Source organism: Pleurodeles waltl, chromosome 2_2 (assembly GCF_031143425.1).
Source record: "Pleurodeles waltl isolate 20211129_DDA chromosome 2_2, aPleWal1.hap1.20221129, whole genome shotgun sequence".
Taxonomy (NCBI): domain Eukaryota; kingdom Metazoa; phylum Chordata; class Amphibia; order Caudata; family Salamandridae; genus Pleurodeles; species Pleurodeles waltl.
Genome location: NC_090439.1, coordinates 502971839 through 502999260, shown reverse-complemented (window position 1 = coordinate 502999260; position 27422 = coordinate 502971839). Strand labels below are relative to the sequence as shown.

At 42.7% G+C, this 27422-nt stretch overlaps 1 protein-coding gene across 1 annotated transcript in view; it reads right to left on the bottom strand.

Moving 5' to 3' along the window:
- Positions 1-27422, bottom strand: part of MIB1 (MIB E3 ubiquitin protein ligase 1) — a 345878-nt gene that overhangs the window by 306340 nt on the left and 12116 nt on the right. The window lies entirely within an intron of this gene.

Here is a 27422-nt window from a genome sequence, read left to right as displayed (position 1 = left end):
TGTTTTAGGTTGAGGAACTAAAGTACTGGCCTGGTTTGTTGCGCTGGGACGTGTTAGCCAAATTATATCTTGAGCATGGAAGATGAAGTTTAAAGCATAGTTTCACTTTCTAGTATTGGGCCTATCTTTCACCATTTACAATAAAATGGGCAGACTTACAGACATAAGTGAATAGGAGATGAAAGGAAAGGCTTCTATTAAGGCCTAATCTAATTGAATGTAGTAGGAATGCGGCTCAAGGGGAGTTTATTTTCTATGACACCAGATAGAATATTTTTGTTGTAACTCAAGACAAGACTGACCATAAACCTACTTGACACTTTTGGTTGTGTTCATAGAACATGGGAACGTTGCAACTGGGTACAGGTACTTATGATTGGTATCCATCCCGACAAACAAAAACATACTGACAGCAAATCAAGTTAAGGTGGGGGTCCGCTCATGAACGATAATCAAGTGTTTATTAATGACATTTATTTTAGGGGGGGGGGGCAATGTTATTGATTTATCTCCAAAGGCCCTTCACTGATGGACCAATAATCTGCAGACTATTTAAATCTATATGCATATTGTCTTTTCTCCACAAACTTGTATCGTTCACAATAGACCTTTCTCATTTGTACACTTATTGAGTGTTTGTGCCAATTATTCAAATGAGAAGGTTTTTAGGCAGAGTCTGTCCTTTTGTGAGTCTGATTACTGCTACAGAAAGGCTGAATGATAGCCAGATACAATAGGTCACACTTAATTATACCTATATTGTAGATGCTTTATATTGAAGACAGCCCTAGTACTGCCTTCCCTCAGAAACATTCTTTCTACAAACACTAAAACAGACTGTTCTCCTTCATCCCTGCCTGATCAAAGGGAAAGGGGAGGAGCATTTCTGGCAATAACGTTTGAAACACAGCATTCCCGTTTCCTGTTGTCCTTCCTACAGACTTTACAGGAACTTGAAAGCATTTTTATTGTTATTTTATTTACTCTGTAAGTGATTGTGTTATGTGTCCACGCTGGCCTACAGTGATATTGCTACACATGTAAATAAGGTTTTCTTTCTACAGTTGTGCATGTAGTCTCCAAAAGCGCCCAATAATCCTAAAGATCCTGCATGAAAACAGATTTGGACTTAAAACTTCCTATTGTAGACTATTCTTTTCCTTTAGAATGACTCTCTACTACCTTTCCATCCTCTGCATGCTTCCTCTTTCCAAGGACAACCTATTTTAGGTCACACGCATGTTTGCTTTAATCCTCACAACTTCTTCTTTAAAGGTCATACACCTGCATCCTAACAATACCTAATCTCCAGTAGTTCAGCTATTAAAACCAGTACATTAATTCACATACCGCCCGCCACTAAAGATCACAGCTATCTCCTATTAATGTAATCTACCACTTAGAAACTGAAGTCATGGCAAAGTTTCCTTAAAAGCACAAGACTAATTTCAATAACCTAAAAATAGAAAAAAAAAACAACTTCTAACCCTGGGTAACAAAGATGGGTGCTGCCAGCACTACAACACCTTGTCATGGGTATTAAGTGCTATATAAATCCAATTATAATACAAATACAACACATCAACCACACTAATAGCAACAGCATATCACTCAGCGACAGTGCAGTCAATTGTAGTTCACACAAGCTCCATAATAAATCCCTTTTACTGCTTTAACAGTTACACTCCCATTCAACCACTTGTCTATCATCCTTTACTGTAAAAATACACAGCAAATAAACCAGGCACGGAATATCGGAACAGATCTACTGCATGCTGGTGGCCAAAGGAGGATTTTTAATTTCATCCACAACTGCAGGTCCCAACTAACTACATACTATGACTGCTTCCCAACGCCTCACAATGATAACCAGATACGGCATGATTTTAACAAAATCGATCCCAGCAGCTCTGCCTGCCATTTCTCCCTTTAACCTATGCCTACTCAAGATCAAACTTTTAACAAAATATGGGCAGGTCAACCCTGTGCATTAACTAGTTAAGTGGACAATGATGATAAATGGACCGGCAGAGCTGTTCAAAGGTACTAGCTTACTGAAAAACACAAATTGGATACCTGCCTCTCATACTTCTTCATCCATCACACAGCTAAGCGCTTAGTCTAATAACATCATAACAGCACCTCCGGGGTCCTCACACACAACATGGAAACACTTCCCATAAAGGATCAAACCAAAGACAACACACTTCCAACCCATGTAGGCATGCACCCCAAAAAGGGGTCATAAGCGCTAAATAAATGCTGCAATACAACAAGATAATGACAGGATATGTGAAATCTTGAGTGCATTCATTTAAAAATTAATGAATGAGAAAAAATATCTCCTGCATATGGTTAGTAATCTCCTTCGAACAAGCCATTGTCAATGCCTGAACCATATTTGACAACTAGGAAACAAGGAACTAATGCTATGAGTGTATAGTGGCGCAGATTAAGGCATCTTATTCACTGTCTGTAGGAAGTTAATGACTGTGCTGGAGCGCCAACGGAGGTCATCTTTCCGCCTCAGGTTCAGTAACCGCACACGCTCTGGTGCGCCACCACCACTTGTCCCACCTCCACTAGAAGTTTATCGAATCTTCAGACACAGTGAGGAGTGTGGGAATCAGATTCATTTAACACAGATCAATAATATGGAAATCATAAACAATTTAAAACCCCATGACCAATTTGACCACGGAAACAAGACTCCAAACTGAAAAGAATCAAAGCTTTATTACAACCACAAAGCCAATGTAACGTAAATGGTGTGCAGAACTAAGTTCTAGTCATACATGAAAACCATAGGCTGACCAAAACATCTAAAGAGATTTAGACAACTAAGCATCAGTACTGTCAAACAGTCCAAAATAATAACACAAATTGACAAGACTACAATATGCACATTAAAATCAGATTTCAAAGCAGATGATAACTAATCAAAATTAAGTTAGTAACGATCAGTTTTCAGAGCTGGGTCCTCCTTATCCCTTCTACGAATTCAGACTTGCATGTCTGGGAATGGATTAACACATGCGGGCAAAACAAAAGAAGAGACAAAAATAATTTTGAAAATCAACTAACCATGGCAATTCACTACAAAAATACACTGTGATTATCTAAGCTGAAAGAGACACAAGAAACCACATTATAGATTATAACTCTCCTTGTGGAACAGCAGATAGGAAAGTTTAGTCGGAAAGAGCGTTCACAGCATCAGTAGACAGCAGCATCAGGGAAGTGCAGAGCACAAGCTGCACGGAGGGCACATACAGCAGAATTCTGTCTGAGAACCAGAGGCTCCAATTATGCTTTCTCTTTCTTTTACTGTCTCAGCAGCCAATCAAATGCAGTACAACAAAAAACATCAATACCCATGATGCTTTACAGTAGATCACATGTACCAATCAAATCTCAAGACCCTTGTCCATATAAACCATGACCCCTTAAGCAACTTCCGCTTTCTTTGCTGTTCCGCAGCACTAAGTACGTGATTGCTTCTATTCTACTTATACACACTCGTATTGCCATGTATTATTGTATTTCCTTTACCTTTGGCAAAGCGATTCAGCTCGCTTTTATAGTTTTTATCTACAGTGCTTTCAGCGCTCTGTTTTTTAATGGTCAGCTTTCTTGCCACGTTGGGCCATTAGTGAAGAGGGAGCGAGCTACACTGATTTTTCATAGTCCTATTTCTATTTTTTTGCCCCTGCTGCCTTGCGCCGCGTTTTACGAGCCAATCTTTATCGGAGTGTTTCCTCTTAGAGATCGTCTCGTTTCTCCGTAGCACCAACACGTGGCGGTCCCATTTTTTCAACCAGTGTACTCCCAATACACCCTGCCGCTTGGAGCTCGTGGGCTGTAATAAATTAAAAAGCTTTGCCTAGAGTGTCTATCTTCACAGGCTGCTCCCTCCACATTTTATTGGCCTGTTAAGCCTGTCGGGGGTTTTTACACTGCCCTTATATCGTTATCTCCTGCCTATCATTTTTATTCAGCATGAATCAGGGTATTTCCATCGAGATGAACCTGGTTGAAGCCCTTGATTGCGGGGTTCAACAATCTGTCAACGATGCCCTTGTCAGGGCTTTGGGACCTTTTTCTGGTCAATTACTTGACTACGCTCGCACCCAGGTTTGGATGCGAGAACGACAGACTCAGGGCGAAGGGTCAAAATCTACATCAAAATCTAAGAACATAGGAAAGGGGTTGGATTCTGCGTCTGTGGACACCCATGCTGATGCTTTTAAAAAACTTCACCGCAAACGAGCCAGTGAACATAACTACGGCGTCAAAGAAGACACTGGTTTTTCCCCTTCTTCAGACAAAAACACCTCATCTGAGGATTCTGATGCCCCGTGTCCCAGTAAGAAGTGCAAAAAACAAGTGTGCCTTCCTAAGGTACTAGATTTTGATCCCACCAAGATTATCCACCGCAGGGAGTCCAATTGGATTCCTCCTCCGGAGGTAGCTAAGTATGTACAGTCCCACATTCACAAGAGTTTCGATAAGGAGGTGCGGTCATGCCTTTGAGCGGAATGCCCTAGACCTAATCTAGATGGAAAGGTTGCAGAAACTCCAGAAATTGACCCTAAAAGGGTTTAGGTAGGTCATGGCGTAACTGCCAGGACAAATTGTTAGACATGTCTGGTCCTCTGCCAAAAATTCTAGAATTGGCCTTCCACGCCAAGGAGTCAGGGACACCGGTGGACACAGACGCTTTAATAAATTGGGCACAAACAGCCATTTGTCCACTTGGCAACACTAACTGCGCGATCTCATCCGAACGCAGGAAGTCCATACTTACGCATATCGACCCTAAACTAAATGATTTGGCCACCTCAGAAGCTGGGCCGACTGATTGCTCTTTGGGGCCTCATTCATCAAAGAACTGGCTAAGTTCGGTTCTACTTATTCCTCCCTCGACAAGGCACAGATGTCCCTCAAAAAAGGTTGAGGCCTTTTTCTCCGGGGCGGTCGTTACAGAGGGCGAATGTCCAGCTGAGGATCTTTTATCAAGTCCTCAGAACTACTACCAAAAAGGAAGAGGAGGCTGGTAAGGAGAGTAGTCTTCAGACACCACCTTCTAACCCACCCGCGCCAGAGGAGGACGTTCCAGATTCCGTAGAGAGTCCTGCCAGGGACAACAGGGAGCAATTCGCAATGCTGGATATTCCGGTAAGCATTATTCCACACTCTTAGGTACTACTGGGGGGGCAGAGTGGGATTATTCCTAGACAATTGGAAACAGATTTCTGGGGATCCTTGGATTCTTCAGACAGTATTAGGCTTCAGGTTGAAGTTTCACAGTACTATGAAAGAATTGCAGCTCCCTCCTCAGATGTATTTTTCACTTGCAGATCAGTCCTTTATAGACTTAGAGGTTCAAGGCCTGATCGACAAAGGGGCAGTAAGTTTTTCCTCCCCTCACCCGTATGGTTTTATCAGCCCCGTTTTCATAGTAGACAAGGGAGGTGGGAATCGTCGCCTTGTGTTTAACCTAATCGATTTCAATTTTTGGATCTTGTACACACACTTCAAAATGGAAGGAAAACACATGTTGCGAGATATTCTATTAGAAGGCGATTAGATGGTCCGCCTGGACCTCAAGGATGCCCATCTCTCGATTCCCATTTTCCCTCCACACAGGAGATACTTACAATTTCTGTGGAGGGGTCACTGCCTTGAGTTCAATGCTCTCCCCTTCGGTCTGTCAGCTCCCTGGTGCTTCACCAAACTGATGAGACCAGCTGTGGAATCACTTCAAGCCAAAGGGGTGCGACTGATCATATATTTGGATGACATATTATTGATGGCTCAAGATGCACAGACTCGGACTTATTTAGAATGGACTATTCATCTCTTACGGGAGCTGGGCATCCTTATCAATGTGCAAAAGTCACTACTGAGTTCATCTCAGGTGATAGATTTCCTGGGATTCTGGATAGATTCAGTCCGGTCACAGCTTATTCTGCCCTCTCAGAAAATTTGCAACATCAAGAGAGAATTGAAGTCTGCTTTAGTCAGCCCGACTGTGTTGTTGAGGACAATTGCCAGGTTAGTGGATCTTCTAGCCTTGTCTATTCAGGACATATTTCCGGCTACCCTTCACTATCGTGCTCTGCAGAGACTCAAAATCCAACATCTGCGTAAGGGTCTGAATTATTCACAACAGATTCTGTTATCCGACGAAGTGAGGTCGGAAATTCATTGGTGGCTAGAGCATATGGAGGCTTGGAACACCAGAGCCATTTTCGGCTCTTACCCGGAAGTGGTGATCGAATCGGATGCCAGTCGTTGGTTTGGGGGACTCGTTGTGGTTCTTTGTTGACAGGGGGCCAATGGTTGAGATCGGAACAGAATCTCCACATCAACTGCTTGGAGCTTCTGGCGGGCCCATATGCCATAAACAGTCTCTCCCCCCTGAAGACGGACTGTTGGATATTATTGAAGATGGACAATATATCAGTAGTCCAGTATGGTCAACAAATTGGGGGGGGGGGTTATCTTCCGGGTTCCCAGTATACCGGAGCGGACTGAAACTCCAGATTTCGGAGGGATTTCAGCGATTGGAAACTAGATCCAATGATTTTTCTCCAGATAATCAGAGAGTGGGCCCTTGCGACGCAGATCTTTTTGCTTAACGTCTCAACTCTCAGATAACTACATTTTTCAGCTGGTGTCCCGACCCTCTAGCTCTGGCGACAGATGCCTTTTTTCAGGATTGGACGCACTTTCGGGGGTATGCTTTTCCATCGTTCCTGATGATTTCCAGGGTTCTGTCTCACATACGGTGACAGAAGGTGGAGATTGTTCTGGTGACCCCATTCTGGAGAGCTCAACCGTGGTTACCGGTAGCTCTACAATTAGCTTGCGCTCCTCATTCTCCCTCATCAGAATCTTCTGATGAGTCCGGAGGGCCTTGTCAGAGAAACTGATATTGCTGGCTTGGGTGGTTTCAGGTCAAGAAGGAATTCCCCAGGCATTTTGTAGCAAGCTGCAGATTTCATCAAAAAGGCTGGGCTGCAGGCACTCATAAGTCTGGCGCAGATGGAGTAGTTGTGACCTGCAGGGTTTCGATCTCATTTGGTCAGACACTGAGTTGATTGTAAATTTCTTAGCTGAACTCGCAGGTTCAGGATTGGCCTATAGAATGGTCAATAACTTCAGATCCATCATCTCTGCTGGTCATAACCTATTCAAGGTAAGCCTGTAGGGGAACATCCTCTGATTTGTAAGGTTATGAAAGGTATCCGGCATGTTGAATCCTCCTCAGGCCCGGTATTCTTCTTTATGGGATGTGGGTATTGTATTGAGATTTTTAGACAATTGGCCTTCTAACAGATATTTTTCTATAAAATAGATTTTGGCGAAACTATGTTGCGCTGCCTTATTTCCTGTAAAAGAGTGTCAAATGTTAGGGCATTGGATTTAGCAGGAGAGTTTACTCTCCTGAAGGTGTTACCTTTACCATCACGAGAAGGACAAAAACTAATTGCTGGTCAGTAATTCATCCGATGTTTCCTGATAACCCACAATTGTGTGTAGTTCAATGTTTGAAAGCATATAAAGTAGCCACTGAAGAATTCAGACAAGGCTCTAGGGGTCAATTATTGATATTGATACAGAAACATTTTACGGCTGTGTCGCCCGCTAGTTAACTAAATGGATGAAATGGTTGACGAGCGAAGTTGGCATAGATACAGAAAAATTTGGGACACATTCAGCAAGGGGAGCCATGGCTTCCAAGACATATGCCTTATGTTCTCGTTTAGAGGACATTATGAGGGCAGCAGACTGGTCTTCTGAGTCTACTTTTCGTAAATTCTACTACAAACCTGTGGTTGATGTAGCTACAGTGGTTATTGGACAGCTTTAAAACAAGCATAATCAGAGTCTCCAGTTCTGAAATAGAATAAAACATTTTCTAGCTTTGTTAGAATCCATTTTGAATTGCTTCGTTTCTTTTACACGTGTAAGTTTGAGCTTTTGTTGTCTCTGAACGCACTGTCTATCACATATGTTATCTTATGTATATTTGTTTAAGTAAAATAAGCCTGGTTCCACGCCATAGGCTTGCAGCTGGTTTCTTTCCCTAACTGGGGCACTGTACTCATTATAATTGTGTGTTCAAATAACTAACTGACCTCGGCTGTGGTATTTTGGGGAGGGAAAGGCTGATATCTATACCTTTGAACCACGTAATCCTTTGAAGGGTCTCAAGAATGTGGGGAGTCAGGCAGCTGCAGAGGGGAGGCAAGGACAAAGCTGGGAATGGAACCGGTGTGTGGAAACTGATTAACTCCTTAAAATATCTGTATGACGTATATCATTATTTACACATTTTATGTATCCTTTGATGTATGAGTATAAATATCACTGTTAAACGCTTTATGCTAGCACACTTTACTTCGGGCCTGGGATGCCAGTGGTAAACCTGTCCTCTTTGCTGCAGCAAAAATAAACAGACCTTTGGTCATTGATTTTTCACTCCGGCTCTCCGTGTCAAAAACTCCTTTGTAAATGCATTTGTAAGTATCTGCAAATATGTGCATTTGACAATTTGGCGCCCGAACAGGGACCTTCCAGTGGATATCTTCAGTAGCTCTGTCAAGAGACGTGCTGCCAGTGGGGGGACGCCGTTCCGGAGGTGTAGATTCCAGGGGCCCCTGCACAAAGACTTAGTTTCAAAGCAGCTGCATCTTATCCACCGGGCAGGCCTCTCCCCGCTTTCTCATGATGTCCCAGCGAAGTCCCTGAAAACATCGGTTTTTATCTTGACTGATTAGTCTGACACGGGCGGCCAGAGAGAAATCCAGGAAAAAGCAGATAGTCAGGTAAGACTGTTCCTCGCTGGCTACTTGTCTGCTTTAACTTGCATTTGAGAGAATAATTGTTTTTGGATAACTTATCATTTTTGGGAATGATTAGTTCTTGGTAAATTTGCATTTGTACAAGGTACCATTTGACAATTTGTATTACACGTGTTTTTCTTGTTTGAGTAATTTGCCCAGGCCTGGAGCAATTTGTAAGTTGGTAAATATTTGAAAAAGGGTTTTTTTTTCTTCTTTGGTGCACATTTGAAAAAGGTTTTCTTTGGTGCACATTTGAAAAAGGGTTTCTTTGGTGCATGTTACATTTTGAAATTTGGTGTGTGTTGTCTTTTGAAAATTTAAAAGGTTAGATATGGGAAATAAGAAATGTTGGCAAGGGTTATGTCTTTGTTTTCGCCGAAATCATGTGCCACGTTTAGATAAAAAGCAACCGATCCCAAAAGAGGGAACACCAGGGTGGGACATGTTAAAGGATTATGGTTTAGAGAATAATTTGTATAATAGTATATGGCTCAGGTATACTAGACATTGTCCTGACCTCCAGTGGCCAGAGGATGGGTCTTTTGATTTAAAGAAACTAACCTACCTACAGGAATGTTAGTTTCATAAAAAGGCTAGGCAACATATGTTTGAGGTATACAGAAAATGGGAAATGGAGGCCAATAAAAGAAAAATTAAATCAGATAAACTGATAGAGAGGGAAAATAGGAGAACCATCATGCAGAAGGCCGCCCTTTATCACCAGTCCCAAACCCAGAAAGGGATTGAATCTGAAGATAGAGTCCATAGGGCCCAGGTGGAGGGAAGTTATGTATCAAAGCCAACAGAAACCAAACATGCATTAGAGGAAGATGAGGTAATGCTACAGCTATTAGATAATAGCCCTACTGCACCTCCACCTTACACACCCCCTGCAGTAGCCCAACCTATCATGGGGGCACAGCAACAGCAGCAAGGGCAAGGGCACAATTTGGGAAATCCAGGTGCACCACTACAGCAGCATGTGCCACAACCACCATAGCCTCTAGCCCAAGCTACCCCAATAGCCCAAGTCCTAATCCCTCCGCCACCTGCCCCACCACTACCAGCCAGCACTGCAAGGTTACCAATAATGTCCCCTGCCCCTAATACCCCAAATGGACAACGCCGACAGTGCAGAGCCACACACTCACTTTCACCCATATGGAGCACACCTATTAAGTCGATTTCGCCCCCTAGTACCCGCTCCACTATTGGGGATGGGGAAAAACGGGTTATCAAGAATCAGTCAGAGAACTGGATGTCACATCCTATTTACACCCACACCGATATTATGGACACAATACAACAGATGTCACATTTTGGACAGCAATTAGCACTACAGTATATGATTGAAAAATTGGAGAGGGATTGGAAGTCTTGTATTACAGATTCTACCCCTCTCCCTTATGAACAAGAATTATACCAATTATGGCGGGACAGTGTGGCTTGTATTCTTGATAGTAACAGCATAAATGAGGGAGTACGCATTTGTGTCATAGCCAGGGAAGATGTTCTCAATATATATGACAAGGGGTACCCAATGAGGGAAGTGCACCCTGATATGCCCACTGCAGCTGCAGTTGCAGCAGCAGCTGCCGCCGGACGACCAGCTCCCGTGCCGGTGGCCCAATTTGTTCATATACCATGGAAAAGGGAGGAGGTAATGGCTATAAAGAAAGACTTGCCAGACCCTCGAAAGAATCCAGCTGGATTCTATCGGGACCTTAGAACTGCCATTTCCACCACAACCATGACACTCAAAGACATTGACTATTTTTTTGGTGTTTTATTGGGTCCTGAAGTTTGGCATAAAATTAGAAGAGTAGATGATGCACCTACTTTGGGAAATACATGGGGGGGTTTAGAAGCACGAGAAGCACAGAGGGCACCAGGAACCCTGCCGCATCAGGATATTTTAGATTTACCTAACCGGATATTGACTAAGTTAGAAACTGTTATACCTCTTCAGACTGTGGATTGGGGAAAACTTGCCACTTATAAACAGAAAATAGGTGAAAATGTCCCAGATTATTTTACTAGAATTGAACAAGCTTTCATAGATTTTAGCGGTCAAGACCTCGCCACCGTAACAGGTGTCACACTATTTGTAGAACGCTTTGTTAATGGTCTTCTACCTGAAATATCACAAAAATTAAAAGCAACAGAGAGTTCGTGGATGACGAAGGGACAGGCAGAGATTTTACAGATGGCACAATACTATGAGAGCAGGTACAAGGAAGAATTAGAAAAGAATGAGAAGTCAGTAAAAGAATTGAAGAAAAAGGTATTATTACAGCAGGCATACCCCCAGCGGGATACAACCCCTCAGCAAAGGGGTGGCCCACCAAGGGGACGGGGAAGGGGTCGAGGCCAAGGTGCATCTGCACCACCCCAAGACCGCCGATTAAATATCAACCAATGTGCCTACTGTAAGCAGGATGGACATTGGCGTGATACTTGCCCATTACTGGAAGGAAGACAAAGTATGTCACTTCATAGAGGGAACGCGGCAGGTAATGCACGAGGAAGAGGTAGAACTGATCAGAATTCGCAGAATGAGAATCAGGTCCCGCGTAACACTAATATTTTGACAATGCATTTGAACGACAATATTATGCTGATGATTTCTTTTCTGAATCCTACAATTATTAGGACAGCCACAGACAGGGCCAGGGGCAAGTAAGTATTCCTGTAGATCAGAATGGGCCCTACATTGATGTAAAAATCGAAGGAGAGGGCCACAAGTTTCTTCTAGATACTGGTGCCACCAGAACATCTATTGCACATTCTGCAGTCCCCGGGGCTCCCCTGTCTGGGCTTCATACCACATCAATTGGGATTTCTGGAATCCCCGTGGTGAGCCCCATCTCAACACCTATGAGAGTAACTGTAGGCCCATTTACAGTACACACGCCACTCTCTTTAACATCAGGTTGCAATGAAAACTTGTTTGCATTAGATTTGTTAAAGAAATTAAATGCAGTTATTCACTGTTCAATGGATGGTGTCTATGTAACTATGGATAGTGTTTCCCCAACTCGGTGCATGTTCTCACAGGAATACGACTTACCCCCAGAGCTAAAGGAAATAGACCCTCGTTTATGGGCCAAAGGCAAGAATGATGTAGGCATTATGGATATCGACCCTATTGTAATAAAAATCAAACCAGGTGCCCGGTTACCTCGTGTTCCTCAATACAAATTACCTAAATCCAGCGAAAAAGGGCTCAAGGCAGTCATATCTGATCTTGTGCATGCAGGTGTCATAAAGGAAATAGTGAGCAGCCCATGTAACAGTCCAATCCTTCCTGTTGTAAAGAAACAAAATGATGCTAGTAGATTAGATGGTGAGCAATCAGTTACTGATAACACAGTATATCGATTAGTTATTGATCTCCGAGAAATTAATAAAATAGTAATTCCCCAGTTTCCCGTGGTCCCAGACATGAATAGTCTTTTCACCATGATTCCACCCTCTGCGTGTTCTTTCACCGTAATCGATTTGAAGAATGCTTTCTTCAGCATTCCAATTGCCGAAGAATCTCAATATTTGTTTAGCTTCGCGATTTTTGGTAGATCATTTGCGATGACAAGAATTCCTCAGGGATTTGTTGAGTCCCCGAGCATATATAGTCAATGTCTTAAACGTCAATTAGACCAATTCAATCCACCTTCAGGCTCTGCATTGTTGCAGTACATTGATGATATTTTAATTGCCTCAGATTCCATGACACAATGTAAGACTGATACTGTTGCATTATTACATCATTTAGCACCTCTGGGCCATAAGGTGTCCCTTCCAAAATTGCAGTATTGTAGAGATGAGGTCACCTATCTAGGACACCTCCTCTCTAAGGAGGGAAGGAGATTACATCCAGACAGAATTAAACTGGTTCATACAATGACTGCACCACGCACCCCTTCTGAAGTCCGAGCATTTTTGGGATTTACATCCTTTTGCAGACAGTGGATTCCAAATTTTTCACTTATAGCAAAACCATTGACTGCTCTGACACTTTCAGATGTGCCCTCTCCTGTACCTTGGACTGACAAATGTGAGGAGGCTTTTCAAGATTTAAAAAAGGCGATGTGCTCTGCTCCTGTATTGGGTAATCCGGATTACAGCAAACCATTTGTTTTACTTGTGCATGAAAAGCATGGCTGTACATTGTCTGTTTTGACACAGGATCAAGGTGGGAGACAACGCCCTTGTGCATACTTCTCTTCCACCTTGGACACTGTGGCGCAAGCTTTGCCTACTTGTTTTAGAGGAGTGGCTTCTGCAGCAGCTGCGGTGAAACAAAGTGAAGGGTTTGTTGGTGGCAATCCGCTCACTGTGATGGTTCCTCATGCCGTTGATATTTTGTTAAACAAGACACAGACGCAGCACCTCACCAGTGCTCGTCTAACGGGTTACGAATTAACATTGTTCAGTCCAAATATTACTTTAAAGCGGTGCAATGTCTTGAACCCAGCTACGTTACTACCCCTCCCTCAGGACAATGTGGAATTTGATCATAATTGCATTTTTGCCACTGAGGAAGAAACCAAGGGACGGGTAGACTTAACAGACACTCCCCTATCTGACCCACAGGGAGAGCTGTTTGTAGATGGGTCTTGCTTCAAGTTACCAGATGGTACGACCACTGCAGCCTATGCCGTCACCACAGTCAAAACAGTGGTTGAATCTCATAGAATCCCGCAAAATTCGGCACAGGCTGCAGAATTAATTGCCCTCACCAGAGCTTGTGAAATAAGTGAACATCTTAGTGTTAACATCTACACTGATAGCCAATATGCGTTTGGAGTAGCTCATAATTTTGGGCGACTCTGGGCGAATAGAGGCTTTATCACGTCACATGGCACTACCATTCAGCATGGCAACTTGATTGTGACACTTTTGACTGCTCTCAGCCTGCCCCGTCAGGTCGCAATCATTAAGTGTAGTGCCCACAAAAAAATTACTGATGATATAGGACGAGGAAATGCTTTTGCAGATGCTACAGCGAAAGCAACAGCACGAGCACCATTTGACAATGCATATGTTGAGAGTAGCATCAAGGGAGAGCCCCAGAACGAAGTACTAGAAAATACCATGCAGTGTGTAAGAGATATTCAAGCAGAAGCAACAGCAGAGGAAAGGGAACAGTGGGAGAAGAACGGTAGACTAGACAGTGAGGGTTGTTACACAGATGACACAGACAGAAGAAGATGGATGTTACCTAATTGTTATGTACACGCTATGGTTACTATGGCCCACAGTCCTGCACACATCAGTGCCCAAGGCATCAAGACAACTTTGGACCATGTTTGGAGTAATCCTCTGATATCCAAAGCTGCTAATAACCTGGTTAAAAGTTGTATGGTGTGTGCAGTGCACAATGCAGGAAAAGGGACCCCTACGCCCCCTGGCCACTTTGCCCCTCCTGATCTCCCCTTTGAAGCTATACAGATGGATTTTATCCACATGGAACCGTGTAACAAACTGAAATACGTGTTAGTGGTAGTATGCATGTTTTCAAAATGGATAGAGGCCTACCCATTAAAAGACAATGGTGCCCTCTCTACCGCCAAAATATTACTAAAAGAATATTTTCCTAGATACGCATTGCCACGATTAGTCTGGAGTGACAATGGCAGTCATTTTTCTAATGAGGTAATGGAGAAGGTCTGTACCGCCCTTAACATCAAACATCGATTTCATGCTGCAAATCACCCACAATCAGCGGGCCTTGTAGAAAGGTATAATTACACCTTGAAGAGCAAAATAGCTAAGATTTGTGCTGAGACCAACTTAAAATGGCCAGATGCTTTGCCCCTAGCATTAATGTCCATCAGGATGACTGCCAGTAGCAAGTCACGATTATCCCCCTATGAAGTTGTCATGGGGAGGCCAGCCAATATCTGGGGGGTACCACGACCAAAGAAGCTTTCTGAAGTGCAATATCCTTTGTTTGTAGATTACTGTAAACAATTGACTAAAGATTTGCGTTTGATCCACCAACAGGTCAAGGCCAGCCTACCGACTCCTCTTGAAGGCCCTGGTCACCCTTTTAAGCCAGGGGATTGGCTTATGACAAAGAATTTTCAAAGAACCAACAGTCTTCAGCCCAGGTGGCGGGGGCCAGCCCAGGTACTGCTTGCAACACAGACAGCGGTGAAAGTGGAAGGAAGGAAAAACTGGATACATGCTAGCCACTGTAAGCGTGCACCAATTCCACTACAAAGTACTCTAACAGCAGAATTACCATTGTCTCCTGATTACAGAGAAGTAGGGAGACAGGAAACACATCCACAGGTTTCAAGTGCTACTTCTGCTCCTGAGGTGACACAGCAGCCCAGTGACGAAGAGTTACTGTTTGAAGATCAACAAACTCATCGATACAACCTGCGTCCTCGCCCATCTAAATGAACAGAATTTTGAAGGTGCGTAAGGTGGTGACCCCTACGAAAAGCTGCATTTACATCACCCTGATAGCTCCTAGCTTGGAATTGCAAACTGAGGTCTCTTCTGAATGGCCAAGGAATCCTTTGCTCAGCAGAATACGGCACGCCTGCCTTCATGAAATACAGTTCCCCGCTTTCACCGCCACCGGCATTTCCGATGCCATTGATGTACCAGCATTAAAACGAGCTATCCTCACTGTTGTTACGCACACTTTGGGCGACGAGGTTGTAAATGACTGTGATGACTAAATTTTCAGCATGAACAGGAACACGGGTGACTAGCCTGTGCAACGACACCAGAACATTGGTTAGAACAATTGTCTCAACAAGAACACAAGCATAGTGGGATGCAGCTTGTGCAACGCTATTATCTGGGTTAAAAGCAGTGGGTAAATGGAGTTAACAGTTCTGTGACTGGCGAGAAAAACCAAGTACCAGTTCTACGGAAGCGGCCAGCCATTAGGGTTGGTGCGGTTTGTAGTCCCAGCGGTAAAAAAAAAAGGTGCCCTTTTCTGTTTAATACTCAAGCACATCACTGATTTGGTTGAAAATTGCTGGCCTCCGCCCTCATTTTTGCTGAGACACTGAACGAAACTGACAAACTATACTGAAGACGAACTTTGAAGTATCGCGACTTACTCACTGGGAGTTGAGACTCACCAGGAGTTAAAACTCGAAAAGGAGAAGATAAGGGACCTAGGATCAAGCCAACATCTATTGTCCTGTATTTGAAAAACTTGTTCATGGACCAACCAGTACAGCCTAACTGCTAGAGTGGAAAGCACGGCGGTGATGAACCCTAGTGGGTGTGAACATTGAAGTAAAATTTACTTATCTGTATCTATACGTATATGATTATTAGTATAGTGATATCAATATTTTGCATTTACATATTTGGTAATTGTGTGGGTATATTTTTGAACACACATAGGCGGTTGAGACGAGTAAAACGGTATCATAGAAAGGTTGTAGGACCAAGGAGGAGAGCACAATAAAATTATGAAAATATATCCATTTGGCAGGACAAATATCCCTCTAGAGAATAGGGAAGAGTGGCCTTATAACTATTTCTACAAAACAACAATGAAGTACCTAGTGACCCTTATGTTAATATGTATAATGTCCAGTGGTGTTGCATCATTGTTGCAAAATCCTACCTTACATCCATTGATAAAGGTTCATGGAAAATTAGCGGAGACATTAAGTCTCACTGACTGCTGGATTTGCCGGCACTTGTCTAGACACCCTGAGGATCCTATAGGCCTTTATGAAGTACCAGTATCACCAAGCGAATATGAAAGAGGGGAAGTGTGTCTTGTACCAAATACCACTTGGAGATGTGACCAACAAGAATATCAAAGGTACCCTAGGTGTGCGGTGCTCCCTAATACCCAGGCAGAATACAAGCTCTCCCCGATGCCTGGAGAGAATGCCACACTTAAAATGTTTCCCATATGTTTTGGTACCTATTTTTATGGGCAAAACCCAGAGGCAAAATACATGGGAAAGATCCCTCCTGAACAGTGTGTTTACACTTTGTTATTTGATATAAAAACAGGGAATTGGGATCTTGAAGGAGAGGAGAAAATAGACAGAAATTGGACAGCGTTAATTAATGGGACTCATCAAAATTACACTGTAAATTATTGGAACCTGACTGTGGGAGAAAATGAGATTCTGGTAGATCCAGAAGGATTGTTATATGATCCCTCCAGAGAACAAGATAGAAATGGGAAAAATTCACCTGTAATATTATCCCGGGTTTTCCTTGGCCCCCTCTGGACGGCTAGATGTTCATATGTTGCACCCTGGGCAAATGTATCATTGCTAAATACAATCTGGGAGGATTACAAGTATTGCAATAATTCTGAGCATGACACCCCAGAGGGTGTAGGATTGCCCCGAATAAAATACAGCATTATAAATTCACAAATCCAGGGAGGCATGTACTTCGTATGTGGAAGAACTGCATATAAAGTACTACCTCTAAACTGGGAAGGGATATGTTCACTGGCATATTTGGCACCCAACATTACTGTGATATCAAATATATCATCTTCCCAGCCCCTTAACATGGGGAGTTTTGCACATAGGTACAAACGAGGGACACCCATACTGGAGGAGCGAAAGAACTGGGTATTTCAAGTATTACATGTTCTTATTCCAGGATTTGGAATTTTCGATTTACAACTGGCAATGATGAATATGTCAGCTGAATTAGCTATTGCATTTAATGCCACCAGGGAGGCCATAGGAAGTATACAGATAGAGATAAACTCTGCAGCCCAATTGGCGATACAAAATCGGCTTGCCCTAGACTTGATTACAGTACAACAAGGAGGAGTATGTGTTTTAATCCAACATCAGTACCAGCAAAAGTGCTGTTATTTTGTCAACAAGTCATCAGAGATAGAATTGGATATTGGGAAAATAAAAGAAGCAGTACAGGTATTTGAAAAGGGGGGCCAATATGAAGGAGGCGATTGGAGTTTATCATGGTTATGGTCTTGGTTTGGGGGGTGGGGCTGGTTGTTTAAAGACATACTTTTTATAATAATAGCTATTGTATTAAGTTGTTTATTAGTACAGTGCTTACCTGCTCTCTGTTCCTGTTTAAAATTGTGTAAACTTCCGCCAGTGAAAATACTAGAAACAAATCGAGCTATGATGCAGAGAGAAGAGATAAATTCCCTAATGGCTATTGACCCCACTATCCTCACTACAGATACTGGTTGCTCATACCCGTCGGTTGTTTATGTCCCCATGAATGCAAATTTCAAGGAAGTAGGAGTAAAATTCAACATATATGAGGAAATTTAGAACTATTCAAACGTTGATTATGTTCAGAAGAAAAAAAACTCAAAAAGGGTCGATTGTTAGAATCCATTTTGAATTGCTTCGTTTCTTTTACACGTGTAAGTTTGAGCTTTTGTTGTCTCTGAACGCACTGTCTATCACATATGTTATCTTATGTATATTTGTTTAAGTAAAATAAGCCTGGTTCCACGCCATAGGCTTGCAGCTGGTTTCTTTCCCTAACTGGGGCACTGTACTCATTATAATTGTGTGTTCAAATAACTAACTGACCTCGGCTGTGGTATTTTGGGGAGGGAAAGGCTGATATCTATACCTTTGAACCACGTAATCCTTTGAAGGGTCTCAAGAATGTGGGGAGTCAGGCAGCTGCAGAGGGGAGGCAAGGACAAAGCTGGGAATGGAACCGGTGTGTGGAAACTGATTAACTCCTTAAAATATCTGTATGACGTATATCATTATTTACACATTTTATGTATCCTTTGATGTATGAGTATAAATATCACTGTTAAACGCTTTATGCTAGCACACTTTACTTCGGGCCTGGGATGCCAGTGGTAAACCTGTCCTCTTTGCTGCAGCAAAAATAAACAGACCTTTGGTCATTGATTTTTCACTCCGGCTCTCCGTGTCAAAAACTCCTTTGTAAATGCATTTGTAAGTATCTGCAAATATGTGCATTTGACAGCTTCCGCGCCAAGAATGATCAATACTATTAAGAACACGGAGGCGGGGATTATTTTATATATTATGACTCTTAGGGCTTAATGTTAAGAATTTTGGGGAAATTTTGTTATGCAGGTCTAGAGTTTTGCCCTTCCTTGTTTTTTTTATAGATTTGCTCACAGAGGTGTTGATAATTCTATATCTATTATTTGGGAGATATTACCTTCAGTTTTTGCTATTTTAGGGTCTGATCAGAAGACTCCGTGAAGTATGAATCTTCCACTGTTCAGCTTTTGGTGAAGACAGCTCTGTGGATTTCATTCTCGTTGGAAGGGATTCTGCTCCTTCTGGATACGGCTCTTGTTGAGCTTGGTTCATGTTTCCAGGATTTCGGATCTTTGGAAAAATTTTCTCTGTAAGGAGTTTTGTTCCTGATGTCTGATGTTTATCGGACTTTGACAAAGAAAGAGGAAGTGACTTAAGGGGGCCATGGCTTATATGGACAGGGGTCTTGAGATGTGATTGGTGCATGTGATCTACTGTAAAGCATCATGGGTATTGAGTTTTTTTTGTTTGTTTCTTTTTTACTGTTATTTGATTGGCTGCTGTGTTGAGACAGTAAAAGAAAGAGAAAGCATAATCCTTGCCTCCATGTCCTTAATAGAATTGAAAATTATTGATGCGTAACCTAGAAAAAGTTTTATTTACTGGGCATATTATTAGGGAACAATATAAGCAAGTGGGGTAATTAGAAAGAATGACTAATTAGGGCTCGAAAAATCAACTCGACCTCTCGCAAAGGAGTCTTATTTGATCAGGTCGAGCTATTTTTAATACTTACTGTTGGAAATGGCCTTTCTGCAGGGTCACACCCAAACTTTTTGCCTTCCTTCTTCTGACTTCATTTTTACTGGCTTTAGGACTCTGAGCACTTTACCACTGCTAATCAGTGCTAAAGTGCATATGCTCTCTCCCTAAAACATGGCGACATTGGCTCATACCCAATTGGCTTATTTAATTTACTTGTAAGTCCCATGTCAAGTGCACTACATGTGCCCAGGGCCTGTAAATTAAATGCTACTAGTGGGCTGCAGCACTGGTTGTGCCACCCACATACACAGCCCCCTAACCACGTCTCAGGCCTGCCACTACTTAAAGTAATTGCCAAGCCTTAAACTGCCCTTTTGCTACATATAAGTCAGCCCTAAGGTAGGCCCTAGGTAGCCTATAGGGCAGGGTGCTATGTAGGTAAAAGGCAGGACATGAACATGTGTGTTCTGTATGTCCTAGTAGTGTAAAAGTCCTAAATTCATTTTACACTGCTGTGAGGCCTGCTCCTTTAATAGGATAGCATTAGGGCTACCCTCATATACTGTTTGAGTGGTAGATTCTACTCTGAAAGGAGTAACCAGGTCATATTTAGTATTGCCAGAATGGTAACAGAAAATCCTGCTTATTGGGTAAGTTGGATTTAACATTGCTATTCTAGAAATGCCACTTTTAGAAATTGAGCATTTCTCCACACTTAAATCCTTCTGTGCTTTACAATCCACGTCTGGCTAGGTTAGTTGACGGCTCCCTTGTGGATTTCACTCAGACAACCCCAAACGCAGGATGCCCAGTCACACCTGCACACATCTGCATACTGAATGGGTCTTCCTGGGCTGGGAGGGCGGAGGGCCTAACACTAACATATCAAAGGACAATGGCTGATAGGATGGAACTGAAAAGGGACCTTGTGCACTTCTAAGCCACTCTTTTAAGTCTCCCCCACTTTAAATGCACATTTGGGTATTTAAGCAAGGTCTCTGACCCTACCAACTCAGACACTTCTACTTCACATGACACTTCTGAAGTCAAACACTTCTGGACAAGATACCACTGGAGAAGAAACCCAGAGCCAGAACCTGCAACCTGTCCAGAGGAACTGCCTGGCTGCCCAAAGGACTCACCTGACTGCTTTTCTGCAAAGGACTGTTGCCCTGTTGTTGCTCTGTTGCCTTGCTGTCCTCCGGCTCTGCTGAGAGCTTGCCTCCTGTTCCCTGACGTCTCAGGACCAAATAGACTTCATTTCTGCAAAAGAACTCCTTGTGCAGCGAAAATCAACGCACAGCCTGCAAGAAATGACACAGCCGGCATCGCGGTGCGAAAATCACCGCATGCCGAACCGGATTCACGCAGCCTGACTTCCCGAAGAGGAGAACGACGCAGCACCAGCGTTGCGACCAGAAATTGGACGCACTACCCACTGGATCGACGCCGAGCCGGAACGACGCAGCCTCACTTCCTCAGAGGAATCGATGCAACGCCTGCTGTGTAGCAGAAATATCCACGCCACACCCACCGGATCGACGCTGCCCCTATGACTTCGTCCTGCACGCCCAGGATTTCAGCGCATCATCCCCGGGGTGTCTGAAAACCCCGCAACCCAAAGAGGATCCCAGTATACGTGCTGTAGAATCGACGCAAAGCCTGCCCTGCATGAAAACTCAACGATGCATCGTCTGTGTGACCCTCTCTGTTTTCAACGCAACTCCTTCTCTGCGGTCCCTTGCAGAGAATTTGAACGCAAACCAGGTACTTTGTGCTTGCAAGTGACACTTGTTGCTTTTTGAAGACTAAAGACACCTAATATAATTTTTACAGTGATATTCCAACGTATACTTATTGAATCTTGATAGTTTTAACCTGCATTTATCCAGATAAATTATATATTTTTCTAAACACTGTGTGGTGTATTTTTGAGGTGCTATACTGTGTTATTATATGATTTATTGCGCAAACACTTTACACATTGCCTTCTAAGTTAAACCTAACTGCTCAGTGCCAAGCTACCAGAGGGAGGACACAGGATAATTTGGATGGTGTGGGACGTACCCTGACTAGAGTGAGGGTCCTTGCTTGGACAGGGGGTAACCTGACTGCCAACCAAAGACCCCATTTCTAACACTTACTCATTCCTTCTGGCTAGTTGACACTGAATAGGTGTTCTGTTCAGTTGAAAAGTGGACGGGCAATAAAACATGCCTTTAAATCTTGTTCTTATGTCACATTTGCTCTGTGTTCACAGACACAGGTCAAAAATCAGTTTTTCTTACAATTATTTGTCCTTCTGACTGCAGAGTTCCAGGACTTTGTAAGGTGAACTGTGTGACCTGTTGTTTAGAATGTAGTTTAGCTAAGAAAGCCTAAATATATTTTAATACAATTATTACATATAAAACCTATTGCGCACCTTACAATTTGAATCAAATATGCAAAGCAACATATTTAATTGCAATAATTATTTACAACATTAGAAACAGTTTCAACATGCATTTATTTTTCTGCACGCATGTATCTCACGTTAATGAATCCATCTTAAGTTAATATATGTTTGTTTAATACTCATAATATAATTAATATTCTACTGTTTCTCCAAAAATATTAGTTTCAATATTAATTCATATCAGTAATTTACTAAAACATTAATATATATGCACAACGTCTTCATGACAAAAAGCAAGGTCAAAAGAATTGGAGGTCACAATGTCGGCATAATTTAAATGAGCACAGTTTTACATTTCCGGTTAATTTCTCTGCTAGGCTTTTTAAATGAAGGTTTATAATTCACCACATGCTTACTTCTAGGCCACTAACGTATTAGTAACATTTGATCTGTATCAACTGCAATCTGAAAGTGCCTTATACCAGATACAGGTCTCTGATGCGCAGACATTAATGATACTAACAAACACCATCTATTGGTCAGATGGAAAAGCAAAGTACCGGCCGAGAAAAATCTAGAAACCACTCAACATGGTTTCCTTTTTCTAGATAAAATTTGACGACTGTTTAGTGGTTGATTTTATATATTTTACCTGGCATTGGGATTAGACCACTTCAACTCAAAAGCTGACAAGGGTGTCTGAATTTGTATAAATTCAAGCCCACCATGCCTATGTCAGAATTACTTGATCCACAACAATAAAACCATTGAAATTTCCCTTAAAAGAGCAGTCAGTCCGTGCATAAAGGGCAGTGCAAAGAAAAAGTAACATGCACCAAGTTGCCTCTTCCGCCATCTACCATTCTGTGACTTAGGCATTATAAGGGTGCTGTGCTTTTCATGTAAGATCAGCCTGTCGCACATCATCCGTTCACTAAGTGGACACGTCAGCTTGTCTCCTGTTACTTTCACTGCCTTCGGCCTTAAGGATTGCATCACCAACTCATCCACTAATAAAACACTGGAGTCTATTGCCCAATATTATTGTTGAAACGCCACAGGCATGCACTCCTCTGACCCTGGCTTCCGGCACAACACGGCATCCTGATATCACCAAGCAGGGTAATTTAAACACCATCTTAGTTGTACAGCAGGCAAAGAACAGTCAGTAGCAGAACTCTGCTAGCAAAAGCCTGCGCACTGGACTTCCTATATACAGTCTCCTCACCATTCACAAGGCACATCTTTTACAATTACAGCTGTTTCAGCTGAAGTCTCAAAATATCATCTAGGCTGAGTCAGTGGGCTTCCCTTGCGCTATTAAAAAAGATATCTAATGTTCCTCACACAATTCTTGCTTTAAAAAAAACAAGCATTTCCAATGAAATAGGTCTTGCATTTCTGAGAGTTAGAGCTATTGGCGGTGTAAATGACAATGTCTTTTACCTATATGTTTTGGTTTGAAGTGTACTGGATAAATGAACAGAGATGCAGCTGCAGCACTGTCTAGAGGACTAAGAATGGGTAAATACCACTGGGAACAGAGACACAGCTATGGCACTGCCTAGAGGACTTAGAATGGAGGAGTTAACAATGGGAACAGAGAAGAAGGTGCAGCACTCTCTAGGGAACTAAGAATGAGGAATTACCACTGGGACCAGAAAACCAGCTAGCAGCACTGTCTATTGGATTAAGAATGAGGATTTACCACTGAGACCACGAATGCAGTTAGCAGTGCTCCCTAGAGCACTTAGAATGAGCAGTAACTGACAGCTCCAGAAATTCACATTTTGCTTCTGCCCACCGCAGCAAACAGCAATGGTCAGCCCACTTCAACCATTGGCTGCTTTGCATTGTGATGGGCGGCATTTTGACAAATCACATGTGCATAGCCATTTTGAAAGGAGAACACTTCAGTGTCAGAAGTAGTGTGTCTAAGCTGCTAGGCTGCTCCTTTATGATTTTATATTTGCCATCTTTTGATATACTGCACGTTTGCCAAAAGGGATGAATAATAAAAATACAAAAATAAAAAAACAACATTAAATGATTGCCAACCCCAGTTCTAATGGCACTAGGAATGCTATTGGCTTCATAAACATACATAGCAGAAAGGCAGAGGGTCGGCTTTAGCACACTCTGGATCTGCATTAACACTACACAATTGGATACATTTTCTTTTCACAAAGGAAAGAAGCTATCGCTTGGTCATGTATATTGCTCGTTTCTACCACTTGCTAGTCTCGAAGTGCTTACACATTAAGCGTAGGTGCAGATTATTTCCCTCCTATTTCACTAGTAAATACAGGAAATGAGGTTTTGCACGAGAAAAACTCAACATATACAGATAAACGTAGAGGTTTGTCCAAACATACTGTGAAACACTGTAGGTACTTACAAGAAGACGTCATGTGCAGGTGATTTGTTCAACACGTTTTCCTTCAACACGCCAATCTTTTAAAAAGGGTTATCAAAAACTTAATTCGTACAACTTTGCATTACGATTTGAGGTTTATAACTTTAAGTACACTATTTTCCAATCTACCCAGTGTTTATAAAGTTTTGACACCAACATTTCCTTTTTATTCTAAGAAATCGATATAAAAATAATTAGCTTTTCTTAAATGTCAAATATTTACCCGTGTGCTCATCCATGGAGTGGAATGAGCAAACTGTCACTAGGGCAGTTTAAATATGAAGCTTCATGCCTAAATTGTAGACAGTGGTCTCTACTGCATGTCAACCAAATGCAGGGTGTTGCCTCGCAAGTGTTGCCAAAAGGAAATTGGGTTTAAAAATTTGCAACGCAAACGCACTTGAATTCCCATTTCAGGACAGAGTGTTAGTGAGGTGAAGTATTCTGCTGATGTGTGTAGCAGACGTGCTATGATGGTTGCCAGGATCCAGTATGACAGCGTGAACCAAAACACCAGCAACGCTCTTGCTGAAAAGTAGCCCAATAGAACGGAAAATTATATTTACAGTGAAACCTTTTAACTCCGAGCACGTGTATGTTGGAGTTTAGAGCACTTATGGTGTAACGTTCATGGAGGGTGTGGTGCATAATTAAATGATGCTTTAAAGATGTTATTTTTTTCCATTGTGAATAGGGAAATGCTACGCTTCAATCCATGAAAAAGATCCGTGGTGTGAGAGGGGAGGTTATTTGCTTTGCGCAGCAGCGTTTAATTAACAAGCACTGGCAAAGCCAATAGGTCTCACCTATGCTGGAACTATTGGCTTTGCCAATGTGTTTTAGACATGATGTACACCTGCGTGGCTGCTGTTCAGCATGGCCAAAAGTTAGTTGTGTAGACGAGAGTAGGATGGAGTGTCAGAGTGGAATGGCAAAGGGTGGAGTGTCGGAGTGGAATGGCAAAGGGTGGAGTGTCATGTATTGGAGTGACAGTGTGGTTCACGCAGAGTGGCATACAGTGAAGTGGCATAGAGTGGACTGGTATGGAGTACACTGGCGTAGTGTTGCAGTGTATAGTGGCATTGAGTGCAGTGGCACTGAATTCAGCGGTGTACAATGCAGCGTTGTAGAATGCAGTATTGTAGATTAGAGTGGTACATAGTAAAGTGCAGTGGCGCAGAGTAGAGCAGCGCAGAGTGGAGTTGAGTGATGCAGAGGGTAGAGGTAAAGAGTCAAGTGGCAGAGTGGTGCTGAGTAAAGTATCATAGAATGCTGCAGAGTAGAGTATAGTGCCATAGAGTGCAGTGGTGTAGAGCGGACTAGCTTAGAGTGGAGTAGTGCAGAGTAGAGTGGCGTAGAGTTCATCAGTGGAGAGTGCAGTGTTGCACAGTAGATCATCAGAGCACAGTCGAGTAAAGTGGCTCTAAGAGCAGTGGCACTGAGTACAGTGATGAAGAGCAGAGTGCAGTGGTTAAGAGTAGAGTGGCATGGAGTGCTGCAGAGTGGAGAAGAGTGGCACAGAGTAGATTGTTTCAGAGTAGAGTGTATTGGCATTGAGTGCAGTGGCAAAAGATGCAGTGTTGCAGAGTGGCAGAGAGTACAATGGCGTAAAGTGTAGTTGTGCAGAGTCGATAGTTGCAGCCTAGACTGGAGTGGTTTAAAGTGCAGTGGCGAATAGAGCAGTGCTGTAGAGCAGAGTGACAGAGTACACTGGTGTGGAGCGGGGTAAAGTGGAATGGTGCAGAGTAGAGTCCATTGGTACGGAATGGAGTATTCATGGTGTGGTAGCACACTGCCATTATAGACAACACATTTTCAATTGAAATGACTGTTACATTTGCACAGATATAGTTTTACTAATTAAACTATACTATGCACAGTCGAAGATGTGTGGAAATTGCATCAGCTAGCAAAATTATTTATTTGATCATATTAAAATATCTGTTTCCAACACGCTTCAGAAAGAACAGACAAAAATGCCCTTTATTGGTTTCTAGTTCCGATATTTTCTGAAACACAGTTCACTTGATTGTTGTGTGCTAGAAAAAACCTTCCTATCCCTTTTCACTAAGATTGTCACGTAAATACTCTCACTTTGAAGTCAGGAAAAGAAAAGTAAACAGGGGTCCTTGGAAAAACAGTGTCTGATATTTTATTTCAGTCTGTGAATGCGCAGAAAATGCGACGAGATAAGAACAAGAGATTTACAGGCCTGTTAACAAATAGGGAAGACTCAGAAGGATATTGTAATTAAGGTTTTGGCTGAGGAAGGTACGAACTCAAGTTCGACTGCCTAAAACAAAACCAGCAAAGGGAAAGCAGGACAATAGGAGTTACAACCCACACAGCCAATGGCAAGCAGCTGGCAAAATGCATTCCTAGGACAACTTTCTGAATATCCCCAAGATGTCGGTCTGGTAGGTTGCGACCTAACTAAAGGACACTAGGAGGAGGTAGAGAAGTCTCTGGTAAGAACACATCGTTGAGAAGGGGCGGCCTAGCTGGGAACCAAACAGCTGTCAAAATCACTACTTCATACTGATGCGTGCTGTTTGTACAGGATTTCAACAGGGGCCCTAGAGCAGCATTATTGTTTGCAAGCTGGCATTCCTCTTGGAAGCTGCTCTAGATGATGAAACAAGGTATATTAGGGGTTACTGAGGTATGCTGTACCTGCTCAAATCCAATATACCGCTGGCTTCCTTTTTTGACTTTCAGTGATGGCAAGCCAAATTCCTCTGTTGTTTCAGGTATTCTGTGCATTTGACACCAGGATACCTTGGAGTTGTCAGGGTGAAGATACATTGTGTCCTGTAGAAAACTAGAGCTACATTGTCCAAGTCCAGAGCTCCTGGGGCAGAAAGAGTGAAATACCAGAGATGGTGTATGTTCCACCAAGTTGGGGTACCCCTCCCCATAAGATCAGATGGAAAAGGGCTACACCTATGATGAGATCCCAGGATTGTGGCCCACTGCAGACACCTACAACAGCCTGTGAAGCCGTCCAAGACAACCTT